Below are 22,432 nucleotides of genomic sequence, written 5' to 3'. Positions count from 1 at the left end.
GATTCCACATATAAGTGATGTCATGATGTTTGTATTTCTCTGACTTACTTTACTTAGTATGATAATCCTGAAGTCTATCCATGTTTCTTCAAATGGCATTATTTCATTCTTTTTTAAAGGCTGAGTGGTATTGCACTGTATGTATATACATGTATATGTATCCATTCTTTATCCCATTCATCTATTGATGGAGATTGAAGTTGTTTCTGCATCTTGGCTATTGAAAATAGTGCCGCTTTGAACACTGAGGTGTATGTATCTTTTTGAGGTAGAGCTCTTGGCCCTTCTGGATATATGTCCTAGAGTGGGGTTGCTGATTGGTGGCTCTGTTCTTAGTTTTTTCTAAAACAAATTTAATTGAAGTATCATTAATTTATAGTGCTGTGTTTAATTTAATCTGTACAGCACAGTGACTCAGTTGTACCTATATGTATGTGTTATTTTTCATATTCTTTTCCATTATGGTTTATCACAGGATATTGAATACAATTCTCTGTGCTATACAGTAGAACCTTGTTTTTTATCCATTCTAGTGAATATATGTGATAATTTATATCTGCTAATTCCAAACTCCCAGTCCATCCCTCTCCCACCATCTCTCCTCTTGGCAACCACAAGGCTTGGTGATCTATATCTGAAACTCTGTGTGTGTTTCATGCTGTTGCTGCTGCTGTTAAGTCACTTCAGTCGTGTCTGACTCTGTGCGACCCCATAGACGGCAGTCCACCAGGCTCTGCCATCCCTGGGATTCTCCAGGCAAGAACACTGGAGTGAGTTGCCATTTCCTTCTCCAGTGCATGAAAGTGAAAAGTGAAAGTGAAGTCACTGAGTCGTGTCCAACTCTCAGCGACCCTATGGACCGCAGCCTACCAGGCTCCTCCATTCATGGGATTTTCCAGGCAAGAGTGCTGGAGTGGGGTGCCATTGCAGATAGGTTGATTTGTGCTGTTGGTTTTTGGGGGGGCTGTATTTTAAATTACATACATAAGCGATATCATATGGTATTATCTTTTGCTCGCTGACTCACTTCCCTTAGTATGATCATCTCTAGGTCCACCATGTTGCTGCAAATGGCATTATTTCGTTCTTTGTAATGACTGAGTAATATTCCATTGTTTATATGCACCATATGTTTATTCATCTGTTGATGGACATTTTAGGTTGTTTAATGTCTTGACTATTGTAAATAGTGCTACTATGAGCACCGGGGCACATATATCTTTTCAAATTAAGTTTTGTCTGGATATATACCCAGGAGTAGATTGTTAGGTCATAAGACAGCAGATTGTTAGATCTACTTTTAATTTTTTGAGGAACCTGCCTACTGTTTTCCATAGTGGTTGCACCAATTTGCACTCCCACCAATACTATAGGAGGGCTCCCTTTTGTCCGCACCCTCTCCAGCATTTATTATTTTTAGACTTTTTAAGATGCCCATTATGACTGTCTAAAGTGGTATCTCATTTTGATTTGCATTTCTTAATAATTGGCAATGCTGAGCATCTTTTCATGCCTATTGGTCATCTGTGTGTCTTCTTTGGAGAAATGTCTATTTAGGTCTTCTGCCAATTTTTATATTGGGTTGTTTTTTTCTTGTTGTTGTTGAATTGTAGGAGCCATTTATATATTTTGGAAATTAAGCCCTTGTCAATCACATCATTTGCAAATAATTTATCTCAGTCTGTAGGCTTTTTGTTCTGTTTATGATTTCTTCGTTGTACAAAGACTTGTAAGTTTGCTTAGGTTCTGTTTGTTTTTATCTCTATTGCCTTGGGAGACTGATCTAAGAAAGCATTGGTACAATTTATGTCAGAGAATGTTTTGCCTGTATTTTCTTCTAGGAGTTTTATGGTGTCATGTTTATATTTAAGTCTTTAAGCCATTTTGACTTTATTGTTGGTATGGTCTGAGGGAGTGTTCTAACTTCATTGATTTACATGCAGCTGTCTACTCTCCCAGCACCACGTACTGAACAGACTGTCTTTTCCCCATTGTATATTCTTCCCTCTTTTATCAAAGATTAATTGTCGTTAGATGTGTGTGTTTACTTCTGGGCCCTCTATTCTGTTCCTTTAATCTGTAGAGCATAGCATTTTCTAACATTTCTTTTATTGATTTATTTATTTTGGCCGTGCTGGGTCTTTACTGCTGCAGGGGCTTCTCTCTAGTCGTGGCGAGTGGGGGCTATTCTCTGGTTGTGGTGCACGGGCTTCTCATTGCGGTGGCTCCTCTTGTTGCAGAGGACAGGCTCTAGGGTGCTTGAGACTCAGTCGTCGCGGCACATGGGCTCAGCAGTTGCGAATCCCAGTCTTAGAGCATAAGCTCAATAGTTGTGGTGCCTGGGCCCAGTTGCTCCTCAGCATGCAGGATCCTCCTGAATCAGAGATTAAACCTGTGCCCTGTGCAGTGGCCAGTGGATTCTTTACCACTGAGTCAGCAGGGAAGCTCTGAGCATACCATTTTCAGTTTCAACTCTATAGAAAATGTACTCATTTTATTTGTAAAATAAATATTGATTCTTTAAAAAAAATCATTATATTACATTCATAAAAGCCAAATGAATCAATCAAATATCCTATGCTTCATACCGCTATAGTGTTTTGTATTTTCTTTCCCATAGTCATTATTTTTTAATTTAAATTGTTTTTATTATTTTTCTTTACAATGGTTTGCAACCCCCACACACATCTGACTCTAACATATTTCCCTCACTCCAAAGTTGGACCCCTTATGCTTTAAGCAGTTTCTTCCCACTCCTCTCCTGAGTATCTGGCCATCACTCATCTGCATTATCTCTAAGTGAATTTGTCTATTTAGAATATTTTATATAATTGGAATGATATAGGATGTGACCTTTGTCTGGCTTCTTTCACTTACGCATAGTGCTTCTGAGGTTCATTCATGTTGTAATGTGTACCAGTGCTTCATTCCACTTATACCTAAATTTGCACCTATATTCTGTTGTATGTATATGCCACAGTTTGTTTATTCATTTACCCACTGAAGGACATTTAATCTGTTTTCACATTTTGGCTTTTGTGAACAGTGTTGCTATGAACAGTCTTGTATATGTGCTTCTTTGAGTACCTGTTTTCAGTTTGGGGGAGTACATAGCCGGGTCAGACGGTAACTCGATAATTAACGAGTTATAATTTGACAAACTACCAAAATGTTTTCCACTGTGGATGAGCCATTTTACATTCCCACCAAATGTCTGAGAGTTCCAATTGTTCTAGATCCTTGCCTTAATATAAATATTGACTTTGTAAGGTTGTTGAGTGACTTAAAGGAGACGGAAGTTTCAAAAGGGAGAGCAGGGAGCAGCCATCCCTCCCACTCCCTCTCATCACACACAGTGCCCATGTCTGTCAAGGGCATGCTTGGCCTTGCAGAGTTCACAGCCCCACCGCTCTCCCTCACATAGGTACCAAGCTGGGTGCTTGGGTGTGGGCTGGGATTGGACAGAGTTGGAGGAGGGAGTGGCAGGACAAAGGGCTTCCCTGTGATGACCCTTCTCTGTCCACATCCATCACAGCTCCCTCTCCATTTCCCTGTCCAGGCATTCTCTCTCTCTTGCTACTTGGTCACCATTCAGAAGGCATTTGTTTTTCTTATAAGCAATTATAGTTAATATTTCTGGAGGGGGAAATGGCAACCCACCTCAGTATTCTTGCCAGGATAATCACATGGACAGAGGAATCTGGTGGGCTGCAGTCCATCGGGTCTCAAAGAGTCAGACATGACTGAAGTGATTGAGACCCATGCATGCATAGCTAACATTTTCCAAGTTTAGTATACAAAGAATGTCGTAATAAAACATATGAAGACAGAAAGGAAAAAAAAATGTGCAGAATTCCACCATATTGAGCAACTGCTGTCATTTTGGTAGTGCTTTGCAAGTTCTTATTCCTAAATGTTCTGAACACAGATCGGTTATTCTCACTTCCATACCCATATGTGTCAGGAGAGGAAATTTGAAATTACCCATGTCTGGGCGCCTCTCTAGAACTCTGGATTCATTGTTTTGAGGTGAAGATCCCAGCATCTACTGTTCTAGGGGCTTCCCTAGTGGCTCAGATGGTAAAGCGTCTGCTTGCAATGCAGGAGACCAGAGTTCGATCCCTGGGTTGGAAAGATCCCCTGGAGAAGAAAATGGCAACCCACTCCAGTGCTCTTGCCTAGAAAATCCCATGGACAGAGGAGCCTGGTGGACTACATACTATGGGGTCGCAAAGAGTTGGACACAACTGAGCGACTTCACTTTCACTTTCTTTATAGTATTCATCCATAGCCAAGACTGTGAACCACAAAAGAACATAAAACTTTTTTCTTTGACTTTCAGTTTGTAGGTCCATTACCTAAAATTGACAAGTATTGATCACCTCTGTTGGTAAAGGGTGGTGAGAGAGGAGACTGAGCTCTGGACCTGGACTTACTTGGATTCAAAATTGTATATAAAATCACCGAATATTACACCTCAGTTTCCTTACCTTCCACACAGGAACAAAGCCTATTTTGTAAGGTTATTGGGAGTTTAAATAAGATAGCATTGAACTTGAAAAAATTAACAAATACTGATTTCTTTTTCTATGGTACCATGTGCCCAAATAGTGCACTTCCATTTAGTGCTCAAAATTCTAAGGCTGGAGGGAACTTAATCCTTATTTGTTGTTGTTTAGTCACTAAGTGGTGTGGTGACTTCTTGTGATCCCATGGATTGTAGCCTGCCAGGCTCCTCTGTCCATGGGATTTCCAGGCCAGAATACTGGAGTGGGTTGCCATTTCCTTAGCCAGATGATCTTCCCAACCCAGGAATTGAACCCACATCACCTGCACTGGCAGGCATTGGCAGGCAGATTCTGTACTGCTGAACCAACAGGAAGAGCCCCAATTCTTATTTAGCCTAGCCTATTATTCCACAAACATGAAAATACCAAGAGGCCATGCTAGGTCTACTGGACACATCATACAATTATTATATAATTGGGATGACCCTGAGGAGTCTTCTCCTAGCCTAGTATTGTCTATCCATAGTCATAGAAAACTGATCTTCAATCAAATGGTAATAAAATGGTGAAGGGATTGAATGGAACATGCAAGTGAGAATCTTCTTATTTCTGGACTTTGGGCTGGTACTGTTGGGTACCATGATGAGTAAAAATATTTTCTTTATCTGAAGTGGCTCCCAGAAACTCATAGCACTGGCTGCATACCAGTCATCTAGAGGAAGTCTTCAAGCTTGTCCATACCTGGACTTTACCCAGAGTTCTTAATTCAGGATTTAAACATTCTTTTGGTCTATGGTACACAGAGGGAGCAGGGATTTGCCTGAGGATCAAAAAGGAGGCTTTAGAGAACCTACTGAAGAGTGATTAAAAATTATCCTACCCATCATTAATTTAACAGGTATATCTGGAGTAAAATGTCTTTTTCAGCTATTGTATCTGACATCATCTGGGAAAAAGAAGATAAAAACAGTATACAGTTAAAGCATGGGGGCAGAAGATTAGAAATCAAATAACAACAAGAATTTATAATTCCTCGTAAAAGAGATGTAAACAACGTAGAAGCTCCCTGTTTTATAAGAGCAACAAGCCAGGCAAACTCCAAGTAACAAGTGTGGAAGATCTTTGAGGAAAAAAAAATCCATTTCAGCCCTGGGTTTTTATTAATTCTGACTTGCAACTGTGTTCTAATAGTTTGGCTCAAAGATACAGATATAGGTGTATCTATTTAGGTGATTTTTTAGGTGGAATATATCTATCAATATTTATGGTATAAAAAGTTAGAACTGAGAATTTAAAAAAAATCTGTTCTTGATTCATTTTAGAATGACAATAAAACTTTATATATTAACATAAATCATAATTTTATGAGATAATTTTAATTTCCCCTCCAAAAAATAGTGATAAAAGCAGCATTGTTTATATATTTTACAAATCTCTTTTGTATCTGGTTTAGAAGACAGTTGAATTCTCATATCTGTTTCTCTTTTCAATCTATTGTGACATGTTGTTTGGCATAAGTATATGAAGAGAATCATGCAGATATGTAGTTGGAAAAGGGAGGAGTATTTTAGCAGCCTTTTGAGATAATTATGGAAATTATTCTTTGATAGTACACCAGAGTTGACAAATATAGTTTCTAAAGGTTGGTTGTAGTGTAGAATCTGAAACTATATCAATAAATAGTTTATACTCTGTACATTCATGAGAGAATGAGTCAGATTGTGTCTTAGTATTACTAAGAAAATAGTTTTTATCTCCTTGAAGACTGTATTCTGAGAGTTGCTGCTATAACCCAAAGACATTGATGATTTTACATGCACCTGGCAGGGGTGAGACACCCTTCTTAAGCCTTAGATTGAAGAAAACTGAAGAAAATTGAGCTAAATAAACGTCAAGAAACAAGACACCCATTTTGAAGAGATCATATAGCAAAGCTAAGAAGCAGGAAGAATAACTAGACAGATTCAGTTTATAATCCTCCCCCCAAACAAAGTCTTTTTGAACAAAAAACTCTTCAAGGATAGAGTTTACTCATAGTATTGCCAAGGGGGCATGCAGAGGGGACTTAGGAAAGAACCTAAAGTAAAGCACCAAAAAGTCCTACCCTGAACTCACATGACCCCACCCTGGCCTTCACCTTTGCCATTTTCAAGGTCTTTGTTTCACATCACCTCCCAAATTACACCAAACTGTTGTGGGTTTCCAGGTGGCTCTAGTGGAAACGAACCCACTTGCCAATGCAGGAGATGTAAGAGGTGTGAGTTCAATCCCTAGGTTGGGAAAATACCCTGGAGAAAGAAATGGCAACCCACTCCAGTGGAGAATGCCCTGGACAGAGGAGCTTGGTAGGCTACAGTCTCATGGGGTTGCAAAAAGTCAGGCATGAATAAAGCTAGCACATTGTATAAAATAAATCGCACCCTCAGAATTTATAATCAGACTTTCAGTTCAGTTCAGTTGCTCAGTCGGGTCCAACTATTTGAGACCCCCACAGACTGCAGCACACCAGGCTTCCTGTTTATCACCAACTTACAGAGCTTGCTCAAACTCATGTCCATTGAGTCGGTGAGGCCATCCAACCATCTCATCCTCTGTCATCCCGTTCTCCTCCCACCTTCAATCTTTACCAGCATCAGGGTCTTTTCAAATGAGTCAGTTCTTCGCATCAGGTGGCCTTTCAGCTTCAGCATCAGTCCTTCCAATGAATATTCAGGACTGATTTCCTTTAGGATGGACTGGTTGGATCTCCTTGCTGTCCAAGGGACTCTCAAGAGTCTTCTCCAACACCACAGTTCAAAAGCATCAATTCTTCAGCACTCAGCTTTCTTTACAGTCCAACTCTCACATCCATACATGACTACTGGAAAAACCATAGCTTTGACTAGACAGCAAAGTAATGTCTCTGCTTTTTAATATGCTGTCTAGATTAGTCATAACTTTTCCTCCAAGGAGCAAGTATCTTTTAATTTCATGGCTGCAGTCACCATCTGCAGTGATTTTGGAGCCCCCCAAAATAAAGGCTGTCACTGTTTCCATTGTTTTCCCATCTATTTGCTATGAAGTGATGGGATCAGATGCCATGATCTTAGTTTTCTGAATGTTGAATTTAAAGCCAACTTTTTCACTCTCTTCTTTAACTTTCATCAAGAGGCTCTTTAGTTTCTCTTCACTTTCTGCCATAACAGTGGTGTCATCTGCATATCTGAGGTTATTGATATTTCTCCCGGCAATCTTGATTCCACCTTCCAATCTTGATTCAGCCCAGCGTTTCTCATGATATTCTCTGCATATAAGTTAAATAAGCAGGGTGACAATATACAGCCTTGATGTACTCCTTTCCCAATTTTCAACCAGTCCATTGTTCCATGTCTGGTTCTGTTGCTTCTTGACCTGCATATAGATTACTCATGAGGCAGGTAAGATAGTCTGGTATTTCCATCTCTTTCAGAATTTTCCATAGTTTGTTGTGATCCACACAGTCAAAGGCTTTGGTGTAGGCAATAAGGCAGAAGTAGATATTTTTCTGGAATTTTCTTGCTTTTTCGATGATCCAGCGGATGTTGGCAATTTGATCTCTGGTTCCTCTGCCTTTTGTAAATCCAGCTTAAACATGTGTAAGTTCTCGGTTCACATACTGTTGAAGCCTCGCTTGGAGAGTTTTCAGCATTCCTTTGCTGGCACGGGGCTTCCCTGATAGCTCAGGAGGTAAAGAATCAACCTGCAATGCAGGAGACCCCAGTTTGATTCCTAGGTTGGGAAGATCTGCTGGAGAAGGGATAGGCTACCCACTCCAGTATTCTTGGCCTTCCCTTGTGGCTCAGGTAGTAGTAAAGAATATGCCTGCAATGCAGGATACCTGGGTTTGATCCCTGGGTTGGGAAGATCCCCTGGAGAAGGGAAAGGCTACCCACTCCAGTATTCTGACCTCGAGAATTCTGTGGACTGGGGTCACAAAGAGTCAGACATGCCTGAGTCACTTTTACTTTGACTTTGCTAGCGTGTGAGATGAGTGCAATTGTGTGGTACTTTGAACATTCTTGGCATTGCCTTTATTTGGGATTGGAATGAAAATTGACCTTTTCCAATCCTGTGGCCACTGCTGAGTTTTCCAGATTTGCAGGCATATTGAGTGCAGCACTTTCACAGCATCGTATTTTAGGATTTGAAATAGCTCAACTGGAATTCCATCACCTCCACTAGCTTTGTTTATAGTGATGCGTCCTAAGGCCCACTTGACTTCACATTCCAGGATGTCTGGCTTTTGTGAGTGATCACACCATTGTGGTTATCAGGGTCATTAAGATCTTTTTTGTGTAGTTCTGTGTATTCTTACCACCTCTTTTTAATATCTTCTGCTTCTGTTAGGTCCATATCATTTCTGTTCTTTGTGCCCATCTTTGCATGAAATGTTCCCTTGGTATTCTAATTTTCTTGAAGAGATCTCTAGTCTTTCCCATTCTATTGTTTTCCTCTATTTCTTTGCACTGATCACTGAGGAAGTCTTTCTTATCTTGCCTTTCTATTCTTTGGAACTCTGCATTCAGATGGGTATATCTTTCCTTTTCTCCTTTGCCTTTTGCTTCTCTTCTTTTTGCTGCATCTCAAAACTGCACCACAGAAAAGGAGGGAATACACAGCAGGCCAAAGCTAAAGATCACCCTGAAAGTCTGAAAGCGTTAGTGGCTCAGTTGTCTGCAACTCTTTGCAACCCCATGGACTGTAGCCTGCGAGGCTCCTCTGTCCATGCGATTCTCCAGGCAAGAAGAGTGGAGTAGGTAGTGAGTCCCTTCTCCAGGGGATCATCTTCTCCACCTAGGGATCAATCCCAGGTCTCCTGCATTGCAGGCAGATTCTTTACCACCTGAGCCACCAGGGAAGCCCCGAAGATTACCCTAATGAATGGTTTTGGTAGAAAATTATAGTTTCTGAAAAATCTTGAGCTGGGTATTAATGAAAGTTTTCCTTAGGCCATATTCTACCATGTGTACCAAGAGACATAAACTCATGTATTCACTCTTTTCTGTTAGCTTGATAAAGTTCAAGTTCTCTGTCCCTTAGGTGCTCTGACAACCACCTTACATGAAAAATCCACTCAAAAGCAGCAATGTATTTCAGAGATAGGACATGGTAGCCCTTGGAGAAGACATTTATCAACCAAAAACTAAAACCAATGTCTGGTCAGAAGCCTGTTTAGAGATCAGCCTCAGGTGCCGTCCCTAAGGGTACAGTCAAGAGGACTCACTAGATTCACAATTCTACTGAAATTGTTGTTCAGTCCCCAGTAAATTCCTCATCTTCCAGTCCAACGATATGCTTTTTATTTTAGTCTTCCTTACTCCTGAAATTGATGCTATTGGCTTGTCCCATGACTATTGAAATGGTTTTCTCCACTGCGTCTATTTCGCTACTCTCCATGGATTTCCTCTGGTCTCTTGCTTGATCGTTCTTCTCCTTGCTCCTAAAATGCTGGCATTTCTAAGGCCTGCCCTTTAATTCCCACCTCTTTTGTCCTCCCAGCATGATTCATTCTGTTCTCAAAGCACTCTTACGACTCTTAAAACGTACCATTTTTTGAGCAATTATGTGTTGAGAACTGTTTTTATTTCTTCATATTTTTTAATCTCACTTAAATCTTATAACAACCTTGAAAGGCTCTTAGTAGTATTCAAAAATGTTACATGCCTGTTCAAATCACAGCTTGAAAGATCTGGGATTTGGTCTTAGATATGACTACAAACTATTGTTTTAAACTTACCATACGCCACCCAATATAATGCCAATCCCAATTTTGGTCTTAAACCTGAGACCAGGGCTTTTTACCTTTAGGGCACTGCAGAGACATCAGTAAAAACTGTTTTAAATAGAGATGCTCTTTGTCCTTCTTCATTGTTCCTGAATAAAAAATCTTGGTAGATGGTTTTGATGCATGCTGTTAATACAATGATGAACTTGATACTTATGTTCAACTTTCTCTTGGGTCATCACCTAGATGTCTACCAGAAACATTGACTCTGACATGAACAAACTGAACCTACATTCTCTCAAATCTCCCCTTCTTGTATTTCAGATATTGTTAATATGTCACCAGTCACACCAAGATAGACATTTGGGAGTCATCCTGGAATCCTTCTGCTCCTTCATTTTCCTTATCCTCTTGGCTCCAAATCCTATGGAATTTAGCCGGGAGATATTTGTACTGCTATTTCCGTTACCTGTCACCTCCAAACTAGTCTCCTTGCTTTTAGTCTCTCCATACTACAGTTCATCCTACATCTTACTGCCTTCTTAATTTTTCTAAACAGTGTCTTTTACCATGTTAATCATTCTTTTATTGTCTTAAGCAAAGGGAAGTGAGTTTTAAATTCCAGTCAAACTATCACAAAGCAAAACCATGGCAATTTAATGGTGTATTGGGTATTTTCAAATTTTATCTTTGGCTATTTGACCTTTGAACTGTATTTAGGATGTGAGCAGATGCTGGTGGTACTTTTAGGAAATCATGAGAGAAGACTGACGATGAGAGGGTTAAACATGAGGATTTCTGTTTTCCCCATTCTGAATTGTAATGCTTGTAAGTGAAAGTTACTCAGTTGTATCCAACTCTTTGTGACCCCATGGACTATACAGTCCATGGAATTCTCCAGGCCAGAATACTGGAGTGGGTAGCCTTTCCCTTCTCCAAGGGATCTTCCCAACCCAGGGATCGAACCTAGGTATCCCGCATTGTGGGCGGATTCTTTACCAGCTGAGCCATAAGGGAAAGCCAAGGGTACTGGAGTGGGTATCCTATCCCTTCTCCAGCAGATATTCCCGACCCAGGGATCCAGCTGGGGTCTCCTGTGTTGCAGGCAGATTCTTTACCAACTGAGCTATCAGGGAAGCCCCAATGCTTGTAAAGAGAATCCCTATAAGTAGTTGTATTGAAATGAAGAGAAACAAGGAATCAGACATCTAGGCTAAGTGCTCAGTCACTTAATTGTGTCTGACTCTTTGGAACCTGTGGACTATAGCCTGCCAGGCTCCTTTGTCCCATGGAATTTCCCAGGCAAGAATACTGGAGTGGGTTGTCATTTCCTTCACCAGGGGCTCTTCCCAATCCAGGGATCTAACACATATCTCCTGCGTCTCATGCATTGGCAGGCAGATTCTTTACCACTGTACCACCTGGGACACCCAAGTGTCAACCTTTCTATTGATACAATTTAAATAGTAAGCTCTGCCTTGAAGCTATCAACATTTGGATATGTCTGTGAATTAGTTGGTAATCCAGTTGTGTTTTTCAACTTGTGGGGCACAGATATGGGGAGTTTGGCAGTTTTATAGCAAGGACTTAGTGAATGTGGATGCTGCTGTTTCATTGTCTACAAGTAATGTAATTGATACATCTATAAAATGCTTTTTGAGTGAATATAATGGTGAATGAAATATAAACTTAATGTGTGACTAAAGTCATAGTAGGTTGTTTCATTATACATTTTGCTGTCAATGGAGAGCCAATTACAGCTACTCATGTGACTTGTTTAAAATTTAAGTTAGGAAGAGTTCCACATGCTTGGAAGGGTTAACAAGCATTGATTTAGTGGATACACAGCTCAAAGATTTACAGTTTTTAAAATATTTCAACCTTGGGGAAATAAAAGACTAAGTTGTTTAAAAATAAATAAATAAAAAATAAAATATTTCAAGTGGAAATGCTGAAATGAAGATGGATATAGTATTCTGGAATTTCTGGAAAGATCTAAGTTTACAATATAAATTTGGGGATCAGCATGCAAATAGTTTTAAAGTCATGATACTAGGTTAGATCACTGAGTAAATACTGACTGTGGATTAAGAAAATAATCATAAGGGTGTCCAAGGACTAAACTGTAGGGCTCTCTGGTATTAAGGAATCAAGATGACAATAAAAAACCAGCAAAGGAGACAGAGTGCCTAGTAAAAAAGAGAGGAAAATGAAGAGAATATGAATCCCAAAAGCTAAGCATTTAAAGGACAATGATTGACTATCAAACGTTGCTAAAAGGTCAGCTAAGGTGAGGACTAAGAAATGGCCGTTGGACTTTGAAATGTGAGGGTACCTGGTGACTCTGAGACAACAGTAATTTTTGTGGCATGTGGGAGAGAAGCCCTTTTGGAGTGAGTGTAGAAGAACGCTGGAGATGGGGAATTTCGGCCATTGGAAGAATTTTGCTGTGAGGTTAAAAAGAGATGGAGCAGTAGACAGAGGAAGAACTAGAATTACAGAGTCAGGAATTTGTTGTTGTTTTTAAAAATGAGAGAAATAACAGCATGATCACACACTGAGGGAAAAGTTCCTGGAGAGAACCATTTCAGCTGTGTTACTACTGTTAATTAGCCCCTTCCTGGTTTTAAGCTGGATTACATATTCTTATAATTACATGTCTATTTTTAGTCATTAAGCTTTAGACTCCTAGGACTGCTGAATGCCGTTTCAGTGAACTGCCTCTACCCTTCCTTCAAAGCACTGTTTGCTCAGGTCAACAGCAACGTCCTCATTAAGAGAGCTAATGGCTAACTTTCTGCTCCATAACTCCTTAACGCGATGATTTTGATCCATCCTCCTGCTTGTTGCAACTCTTCCGTGAGCTTCCAGGCCAGCACTCTCTCCTGACTCTTCTTTCCCTTACCTCGACACCTTCTCAGTCCGTTTCGCCTGCCCCTGCCCTGCCTGCCTCTTCAGTGCTGGCATCTCCAAGGCCTTGCCTTTGAGCGTTCTCTCTCATGTACTCCCTCCCACAATTATCACGTCCAATCCTTTGGTTTCAGTTTTTACCTCTATTCGTGGTTCAATAACCTATGTAATAATAGCATCTAACATTTACTAAGAATTTACTATTACGTGTCAGGCACTTTGCTAATTTCTTTATCTGTCTTGTCTGCCTTCCACCCACACTAAAAACTGCTCTGAGTATTACTATCCTCATTTTCAAATGGGGAAGTTTTTGCTCAATAAGGCTCTGAATCTTGCCCCAATCCCAGGGAGTTAGCAAATGGCCGAGCTTTGATTGAACTCACTGTCTATCTGACTCTAAAGCTGTTGTAGTTACTATGCTTTATTGTTATCTAAAAGTCTAACTTAGAGCTCCCTGGTTTTAAACTGGCATATCCATCCCACTGCCTAATGGACATAGCTCAGGCCACCCACTCCAGTATTCTTGCCTGGAGAATCCCATGGACAGAGGAGCCTGGCGGGCTCCAGTCCATTGGGTCACAAAGAGTTGGACACGACTAAAGTAACTTAGCATGCGTGCAGGCATTTCTATCTTAATAGGCACTAACCTAAACATGTCCCAGCCTCTTCCCTACCCTGCAGATGCCCCTGTTCTAATATTTCCTCCTCTGATATTCCTTACTTCCTATTATGTTTTCTCCTTCAATCCAGTGCCCAAGTTTAGACTGTTCTGGATTTTCCCTCTCCCTCTCCCTCATACCCACTGTCTCCACATCCATCAGGTCCTGCGTCCCAGCGCCGCTGACATTCTCCTCTGCTTTCTCATTGACTTCCTGCTGGTAGGCTCCCCGCTGCAGTTGGTTCTCCCCACAGTTGTTAAGGTTAGCTCTTGAAAAAGCCAATCTGATCATTTCATTGCACCTATGAACCTCTCTTGGCCCTTGTCACCTCCACTGTCCTTTCCATTCTATTTACAGCATCACTGTATACGTGTCCTTGCCACTCTCGCCTATCAGAGGCGTCAAGAACGCACATGACGAATTATTAATATAATATATGTGGACGCTCTTACATGCTGAAGAACACAAAATGAGTTTCAAAGTCTTCACTGAATTTTCAGTGGCTTATCACTTATTTCTCAATCACCAGAGGGCTGATATACAACTACTGTTATATGTATAAACTGCTCAATATTTTGACATTAAAAAAGACATTCTTGTTTAGAACTACATACCAACAAGATTATTCTCATGTGAAACTCTTGTTTTAATTACTCTTCTCAGCTAGAGCTGTTCTCTGGCTGGGGATCCTGCATATAGGGGATGTTGATTTTACATAATAGGGTCGGGTAAAGTGTGAGTGACAGAGTGAGGATGGGTAAGTGGGAATGGAGAAGGATGAGGACGCCTATACCAGAGTCTTTTCAAAACAGGAGTAGAAGGAACTATATCTCCATCCTTAACAGCTGAACTAAAACAGTTTTAAAAGTGACTCTGCTCCTTTGTTAGCTTCCAATAAAAAATGCAAGTGAAGACCGGAAAGGAGATTATACTTGATAATATGCTATATTTTAACACAGCACAACCTGGATCTCACTTGTACCCTGAAATAAAAAGGATAGTCTTCTTATATAGATCAGTCTCCCAGACAAGAGGCCATGTGAGGTTGTGGACAGGGGATTCTGGGTTCAGATCCCTTTGAGTTCAAATCCTGATAACTATGTGATCCCAAGTCCTGTCCTCTCTCCTGATTCTCAATTATCTTTAAATAAGGAGACATCTTATTTGAAAGATAAATGTGTTTCTTAGATGAGACGTTAACACTTACTGATCTGAACTTCTACACTGGGATGCTGTGAATAGCTCATGTCTGTTTAATTTTAACAGAAGTAGAGGAGTAGAAGAAACACCAAAGTTTGTTTATTTCAGCCTCATTATTTTACAGATGTGGAAACCCAAGAAGATCAAGAGACATGAACTATTTGTATACTTGTGAATAGACTTCAATATTCTAGTTTCCTAACCTAGCATCATTAACATGCTTTGATGGGACTGTTAGGAACTCACAGCTAGCTAGGAGACTCATACCTCTACTTAGTTACTAACATTATAAGGCTGGAACATCAGCTGTAAGTCAAGTGCGAGCCATAGGAAGGAAGGATTCATTTTCCTGAGGACCACAGGGAAAGCTTCATCCAGTTCATTATATAGAGTGGAGAACATTCTATTCTTCTCACTTATTCCATGGCAACTCACCATTACTAAATTCAACAGGAATTTACTTTAAGGTGTTATTAACATCAATGAAGCTTTTTATTATCATGTACTTTTTCTTAGTCAATAAATACCCAAGGACAGGTACTATCATGTAATTGTCTAACAATTATATAGTTATTAAATTCTAGAAAATGGACCTACCTACAAAAAGATTGAGAAAAAACAATTTAGTAGATATTTAAAAGATATTTAAAGACTTTATTTTAATTAATGCTCTCAAGGCTTAACAAATACAGTCTTGTGTTTCCAATTACCTTTTGGGGATGGGGAACAGGCCTACAGGTTTTACTTGACAGAGGAGGTTTTTATTCTGATTCCTTAGGGACTGAAGGTCAAATAATTTTAAATGCTCCCTGGCAGCTTTTAGCATGAGATTTCAGTATTCGATAATGAGATAAGACCATTGTCTCAGAATGAGATAAGACCATTATCTCAGAATGAGATAAGACATGGGGAAACGGGCCAACATAATTTAGTTTTCATTTGCATTGGATAATTCAGAGAATATGAATCATTTTCCACGCTAGTTTGTTGTTGATGTTTAGTTGCCAAGTCACGTCCAACTCTTTGTGACCCTATGGACTGTAACCCACCAGGCTCCCCTGTCCATGGGATTTCTCAGAATATTGGAGTGGATTGCCATTTCCTTCTCCAGAGGATCTTCCCCACCCAGGGATAGAACCCCTATCCATTGCATTGGCAGGTGGATTCTTTATGGCTGAGCCATCTAGGAAACTTCTACTGTAGTCTAATCCACCACAAACTCAGTGTTATGACTTAAGACCGATGTGTGGGGTCAAGCTGTGATAGGAAGCAGATGGCACACTCCAGTTAGGACTGATCAGAAGTGTGGACAGGGTTTGGGAAAGCAGGATGGCTCGGCATCTCAGGGCTAGGCCTGAAGGAGGTAAGGAGGAAGCAGCGCCTGGAATCTTCCCAGGTGGCTTAGTGTAAAGAATGCTCCTGCCAATGCAGGAGACTTAAGAGATTCAGGTTCAATACCTGGGTGGGGAAGATCCCTTGGAGTAGGAAATGGCAACCCACTCCAGTATTCTTGCCTGGAGAATCCCAGGGATGGCGGAGCCTGGTGGGCTGTTATCTATGGGGTCGCACAGAGTTGGACACGACTGAAGTGACTTAGCAGCAGTGAAAGAGGAGGGCAGGGAAGCCAGGGCATAAGCTTGAAAGTGGCTCTGAAGGGACAAGCAAAAGACATCCAGTACAGTACCACCAACCACACCAGGTAACATATCAAATGGTATCTGTCTTCTGCTACCTAGATGAGGTAGAAAGGGAAATGGGATTTATACTATTATGATTCAGTTCTTTATGATTTAATTCAAACAGTGTGTTTGGCTAAATCCCTCAATTTCTCTTATTTTTACATTGTAAAATGTGGGTAAAAAACCTACTTTCCAAATTGTCCTTAGGTTTGCTGCTGCTGCTGCTGCTAAGTCACTTCAGTCGTGTCCAACTCTGTGTGACCCCATAGACGGCAGCCCACTAGGCTCCCCCGTCCCTGGGATTCTCCAGGCAAGAACACTGGAGTGGGTTGCCATTTCCTTCTCCAATGTATGAAAGTGAAAAGTGAAAGGGAATTCGCTCAGTCGTGTCTGACTCTTCGTGACCCCATGGACTGCAGCCTACCAGGCTCCTCCGTCCATGGGATTTTCCAGGCAAGAGTACTGGAGTGGGGTGCCATCCTTAGGTTTGAGATAGTACTACTAAACAGAATATGTGCGTGTGCCCAGTTGCTCAGTCAGTCTGACTCTTTGCAACCACATGAACTGTAGCCCACCAGGCTCCTCTGTCCATAGAATTTTCTAGGCAAGAATACTGGAGTGGGTTGCCTTTTCCTACTCCAAGGGATTTTCCCCACCCAGGTATTGAACCTGAATCTCTTAAGTCTCCTGCATTGGCAGGAGGATTCTTTACACTAAGCCACCTGGGAAGCCTGTAGTATACAGAATAGGACATAGCAAAGTCTATTTGATGCTGAAAAGTTTAGGGAAATAAAGAACTTAGTCCTCTATCATCTTTGCCATCAACTAGTGTCCACTACATGCTCTGTTCTTAGGAAATTTATATCCTTGGCAATTACTGAACTAGTTGGAAATGTATTACATGAGGATATCAAACCTGTATCCTTGACAAGCATTGACTGTAGTCTGATCTCAGTATGTCTCTGCACATGTAATTTTACTAGTTCTTAATTTATTTTGGTGCTGATGTGACCAATAAAATACAAATTTATCATAGTGTTATGAAGTCATGGGGCCTTGTTTGTTTTTATCATAGCATGTTTTCTGTATCAAAGAGACACTAAAAGTGCACTGCCTTCTTGCGGGGGCAGATCAAGAGAACCTTTTTAAACAAAATTCTAGAAGGAATCTTTGTACTTAAAAGGTTTAGGGGCCACTCACCTATTTTGGTTTTATGTATCAACATGACTTAAATCTTACAAAGAAGTATTAGGCCTTAAATGTATTTTTCTGAGGGCATGTCTTTCCCGGTTCTGCATAATAAATTTGAGGGCAGTACTGGTAGAAGTTCAACAGTGCCTTTAAAATGGTGAGTCTCCATGCAGATAATAAATAGGAAAAAGTCTAATTTTAGGGTAATTCTCCAGTATAGGAATGGGGATGAAATCTAGAAAATATATTTTGTCCTGAACAGAAATCATTCCTGTTTAGCAAAAATGACAGAGGCTGTATTAACCCTTTTCTCCTCTGTCAGCATTTCCAGTATAACCCAGATCTTCTTGTCATTCTGTTCCACAGGCAGATGTGATGAAAAGAAAAAGGCCTGGGGATCCAGACAAACATGGCTTCACAGCCTGGATCCACAACTATTAGGTGTGTAAATTTGGATAATATTCTTCTAATTGGGTCTAATGTAAAAATAACCAGATTGCAGTGCTATGGGGTTTTTTGATGAGATAGTTGATAATGTGGGGATGAAAAAATTGATTTCCCTCCTTGGGTGCTATAACTCTTCAGAACTCTCACCACTTTAGTACTTAAAAATTTCAGGATTTGGAAGGACCCCTAGTAGTCTCTCACTTGCTTATTTTAAAGATGGAAATGTAAAGAGGTTATAGAACGTATTTAATGATCATATTACTATATAAGTCATAAAATTCAGACTGGAATGGAACTCAGTCCTTTTCCAGAAAGCGTAACTTGTCAACGACAAGTAATGAGTAATTGAATCGAATTGAGTACACGTATCCACTGAGCTGGGACTCAAAAGGTGAAGAAGTCGACACAGCCAACAAGGTGACAATCTGGTTGAGAGCCAATACAACCACATACGACGTCTGACGGTCCATCGCAAGACAAATACACTGAGCCATATGCTCAGAGGAAGGAGAAATGTAACTCTGTCTGAGGTAGAAGAACCTAAAGAAATCTAACTCGCATTTAATAAAAGGTGGAGACCCTTCCAGCCATCTGCCTCAGTATTTATTAATTTAGCAAATACATGCATATCCACAGTTATGTATCAGATGCTCTCTTATAGTAAGGAAGAAATAAGGTGCTAAAGATTTGGCAGTTGAGGACATGAGGAAGATACGCTGCAGAAGGCATATTGCAATCAATTACTGATGATTTTTCTAAGAACAAACCAGGTACGAAAGTTTAATGAATTGTCAGAACAGCAGGTAAGGCCATCCTACGTGTCAGTGGGGGACCTGGCCAGACCTCTGAGGTTATCCTTCAGCAGAGGCACTAACGCTTTAAGACGCGGGAGCCGTTCCTCCGCCTCCGTCGCTCTGCATCCTGTCCTGGCCAGGCTACAGCGCCTTCACGCCCCGCGGGCCACGCCCCTGCGCGTTGGTTGGTCTTTACAGAAGTGATGAAACTTCCCGCAAGCATTACAGGAGCCGCGAGGGTATAAAGTGAGAGGTGAGAGAAAGCCCCCACCCCGCAAGCCGCAGCTGGGCCGGCCCACCCACCCCATTGGAGCCCAGGTAGGCCGGCAGCCGTGGGTCGCGGCGCCTTTGCAGCGTGCAGCAGGGCCGCCCCGGGAGAGGTAGGAAGATGCGCGGCAGCATGGCCCGCCCGAAGGGTGGGCAGACGCGGATCCCGGCACCCCGGGATGCTGCAGCTCCAGCCAGGCCGGGGAGGCGGGGCCGATTGTTGCGCACCTGGGAGCCAGCTGGGGCGGGAAGACCTCTGCTGGTCTGGAAGAGAGGGGTCGCGTGGCCCCCAGAGCCGCGGCCCTGCCGCTCCGGAGAGACGGTGGCGGCGGTTTAAGTTGGCGCCTGTAAATTTCTTTTTTTTTTTTTTTTAATTATTGTATTGTATTGCGTCTAAACCTGCGGAAATTTCTGCATCTCGAGGGTCCTGCCCTGAATGGGCTGGAGGGCGCACGTAGTCCGAGTGCAGCTGGGAGTCGCGTTCCCGAGGCTCTGATCCTGCAGTCTGCTGAGCTGTCAGTCATGGCCTGGGATACTCCTTACCTCCGGTTTCTCCTAGCTACCCCTCCCCCCATCTCTTGTTGCAAGACTCAACAAGTGACTCTGAGCAAATCTTGCCCAGAAGAGATCGGTTTGGGATGACAGGCGGCACGGTCAGGGAAAAGGCAAACAAAAACAAAAAAAATCTGGCATGGCTTTTCTCAATGGTTATCTGTTTTATAGGAAGGGCTTCAAATTAATGTTATTATTTTGAGTGAAGGAACACTTCCCGCCCCCACCCACCACCCACCCCCGCCGCCCCAAGCCTGTGGCCTGCATTATTTCTTCACCGTCTGTTGTCCGTGGTGCTTGACAAATAATTTAAAAGCACCAGTAACTCAGCCTTTTCATTGATTGATCAAATTATTGTAAGATTCATTAGAGGTAACTTAGTAGGTCTTGGAGTTGTGCAGGAGTTAGTTGCTGAGATCTTAAAACTTCACCATAGCACTGTAAGTATTCATTTAGTAACAATTAGCCACATTTGAAAACGGGAAATGCTGGCTAATCCGGATTGAGGTTTAATAGAGAAAAGCAATGTAAAATATCTTGTCAATATTTTTGTGCTGATTTTACATGTTGCAGTAATAGTAATACTATTTTCAGTACATTGTGTTAAAATCTATTTAAAATTTTATTTTTTTTCTCTTTTAACGGGGCTAATAGTTTATTCAACATTACATTGTGGCTCACATTTCCATTGGACAGCACTGCTTTAGACTTTTATGAGGAAATATGGAAAATTCCTGGGAACAGGTAACAGCAGTGGGAAAAAGCCTTGCCAAGTAGGATGTTTGCAAGTAAGACTGATTGCAATAAAAATAATCGGTGATAGTTTTAATTTGCTTTTCCTGCTGAAGAAATGTGTGCTTTGCAATCATTTGTCATCCCTCTTTTCCCTCCAATTGAGTGCTTAAGTGTATCGCTATAGCACGATTAGTGGGATTCACTAAATAGCATTAAGAAGACTTAGGGGAATGATTCACTAATGACCTCATGTGATTTTCAAAGCACTTTCAGAGCCTGTTTTTTATTGGTATAGAGTCAGAGGTAGATATCTTATTAATAGGCAACTCACTCAAACCACACTGAATTTTCCCAGTAAATCTCAAAGTAAATCCAAGCAGACCTAGTTAGTTGTGCTTTGCAGGTACTGCTTTTTGTCTTCAAATTGAAGGTGCATGGCAAGTCTGCATAGGCACCATATTTCCCAACAGCATTTGCTCTTCTTGTCTGTCACATTTTGGTAACTTAAGATTTTATTACCGAAATCTGTGACAAGTGATCTTTAAAGTTTCTATTGGAAAAAGCTTGCTACTTGCTGAAGATTCAGATGATGGTTAGCATTTTTTTAGCAATATTTTTAAAATATAGTATGTACATTGCTAGACATCATGCTATTGCACATTTAATAAATAGACTACACTATAGTGTAAATAAAACTTTTATATGCACTGGGAAACCAAAAAGTTCACGTGACTTGCTTTATTACAAGAACCAAACTGACAGTGTCTCAAAGGTGTTCCTGTATCTGATTATGGGTATTTGGTCAAATGCCTGGAAGGATCCACATAGAACATGTGATACTTCCTTTCCAAGTAGTTTTAATACAGTTTTCCATTAATTTGGTCTCACGAAAAGGCCTAACAAGGCCATGGTTCTTTTGGCCTTTTGAAGATGAACCACAATTGTTTTTCAGAGATACTGCTCTGTTTGTCCCACCTACTTTGGTTCATTTAAATACGAATGAAATGTCTTCAGAGGATTGTTCCAAGTGATTAATGTAACTTGAATATTTATATACTTTTTGATGCCATTTATCTAGGCATTTGCTACAAATTTGCATTTAAAAAATACCAAAATAGTTTCCAAGAGTTCTGGATTTTTACCTGAGTAGAGTTAACTGTTTGGAGTTGACAGCTGAGAACTGAATTTGAATAGAAAAGTAATTAACATTTGTATTTGTATAGGAAGTACTTACTTGCTTCTTGGCCTACACAGACAGCCACATGTTGTTTTCCAGAGATACTGCTCTGTTTGTCCAGGCTACTTTGTTTTCTTTTTGACCACAGTGGCTTTGAGGCAGAAGTGTTTAAGAACAGTTTGGTCCTTTAGAACATTTTGATGGTGAACATTTTGTATCTCTGTCAACTTAAAAAAATTTTTTTTCTCATTAAGCTAGGATATCAGATAATAGTGCTTTCTCTTCTCTTTTTATAATTTCTTTGATAATATTTGAATAAATCACTTGGCGGCAAGCTAGAAGTAGTGAAATGTTTACAATATCTAGGTATGTTAATATTACACTTAGGCAGTATATACGATCATCTTTTCTACCCATTAAATGTCTGTTAAGACCAACCTAGACAGCATATTAAAAAGCAGACACATTACTCGGCCAATAAAAGTCCGTCTAGTCAAAGCTATGGTTTTTCCAGTAGTCATGTATGGATGTGAGAGTTGGACTATAAAGAAAGCTGAGTCCTGAAGAACT

At 40.8% G+C, this 22,432-nt stretch overlaps 1 protein-coding gene across 5 annotated transcripts in view; it reads left to right on the top strand.

The window, feature by feature from the left end:
• ASNS (asparagine synthetase (glutamine-hydrolyzing)) overlaps window positions 1-22,432 on the top strand; it is a 152,979-nt gene that overhangs the window by 112,306 nt on the left and 18,241 nt on the right. Inside the window, exon 2 of one of the 5 annotated variants that reach the window (XM_068972682.1) lies at window positions 18,257-18,331. The exons of 2 other annotated variants lie outside the window; for them this stretch is intronic. The gene's annotated coding sequence lies outside the window, so the exon portion shown is untranslated. Of the gene's footprint in view, window positions 1-18,256; window positions 18,332-19,350; window positions 19,385-19,410; window positions 19,450-22,432 lie in introns of those variants that run through there. 2 more of the 5 variants (XM_068972683.1, XM_068972685.1) reach the window with 2 other exon arrangements.

The sequence above is a fragment of the Capricornis sumatraensis genome, chromosome 5 (genome assembly GCF_032405125.1).
Source record: "Capricornis sumatraensis isolate serow.1 chromosome 5, serow.2, whole genome shotgun sequence".
Lineage (NCBI taxonomy): Eukaryota > Metazoa > Chordata > Mammalia > Artiodactyla > Bovidae > Capricornis > Capricornis sumatraensis.
The sequence above is the reverse complement of the archived record's forward strand: the minus strand, read 5'-3'. Positions and strand labels throughout refer to the sequence as shown.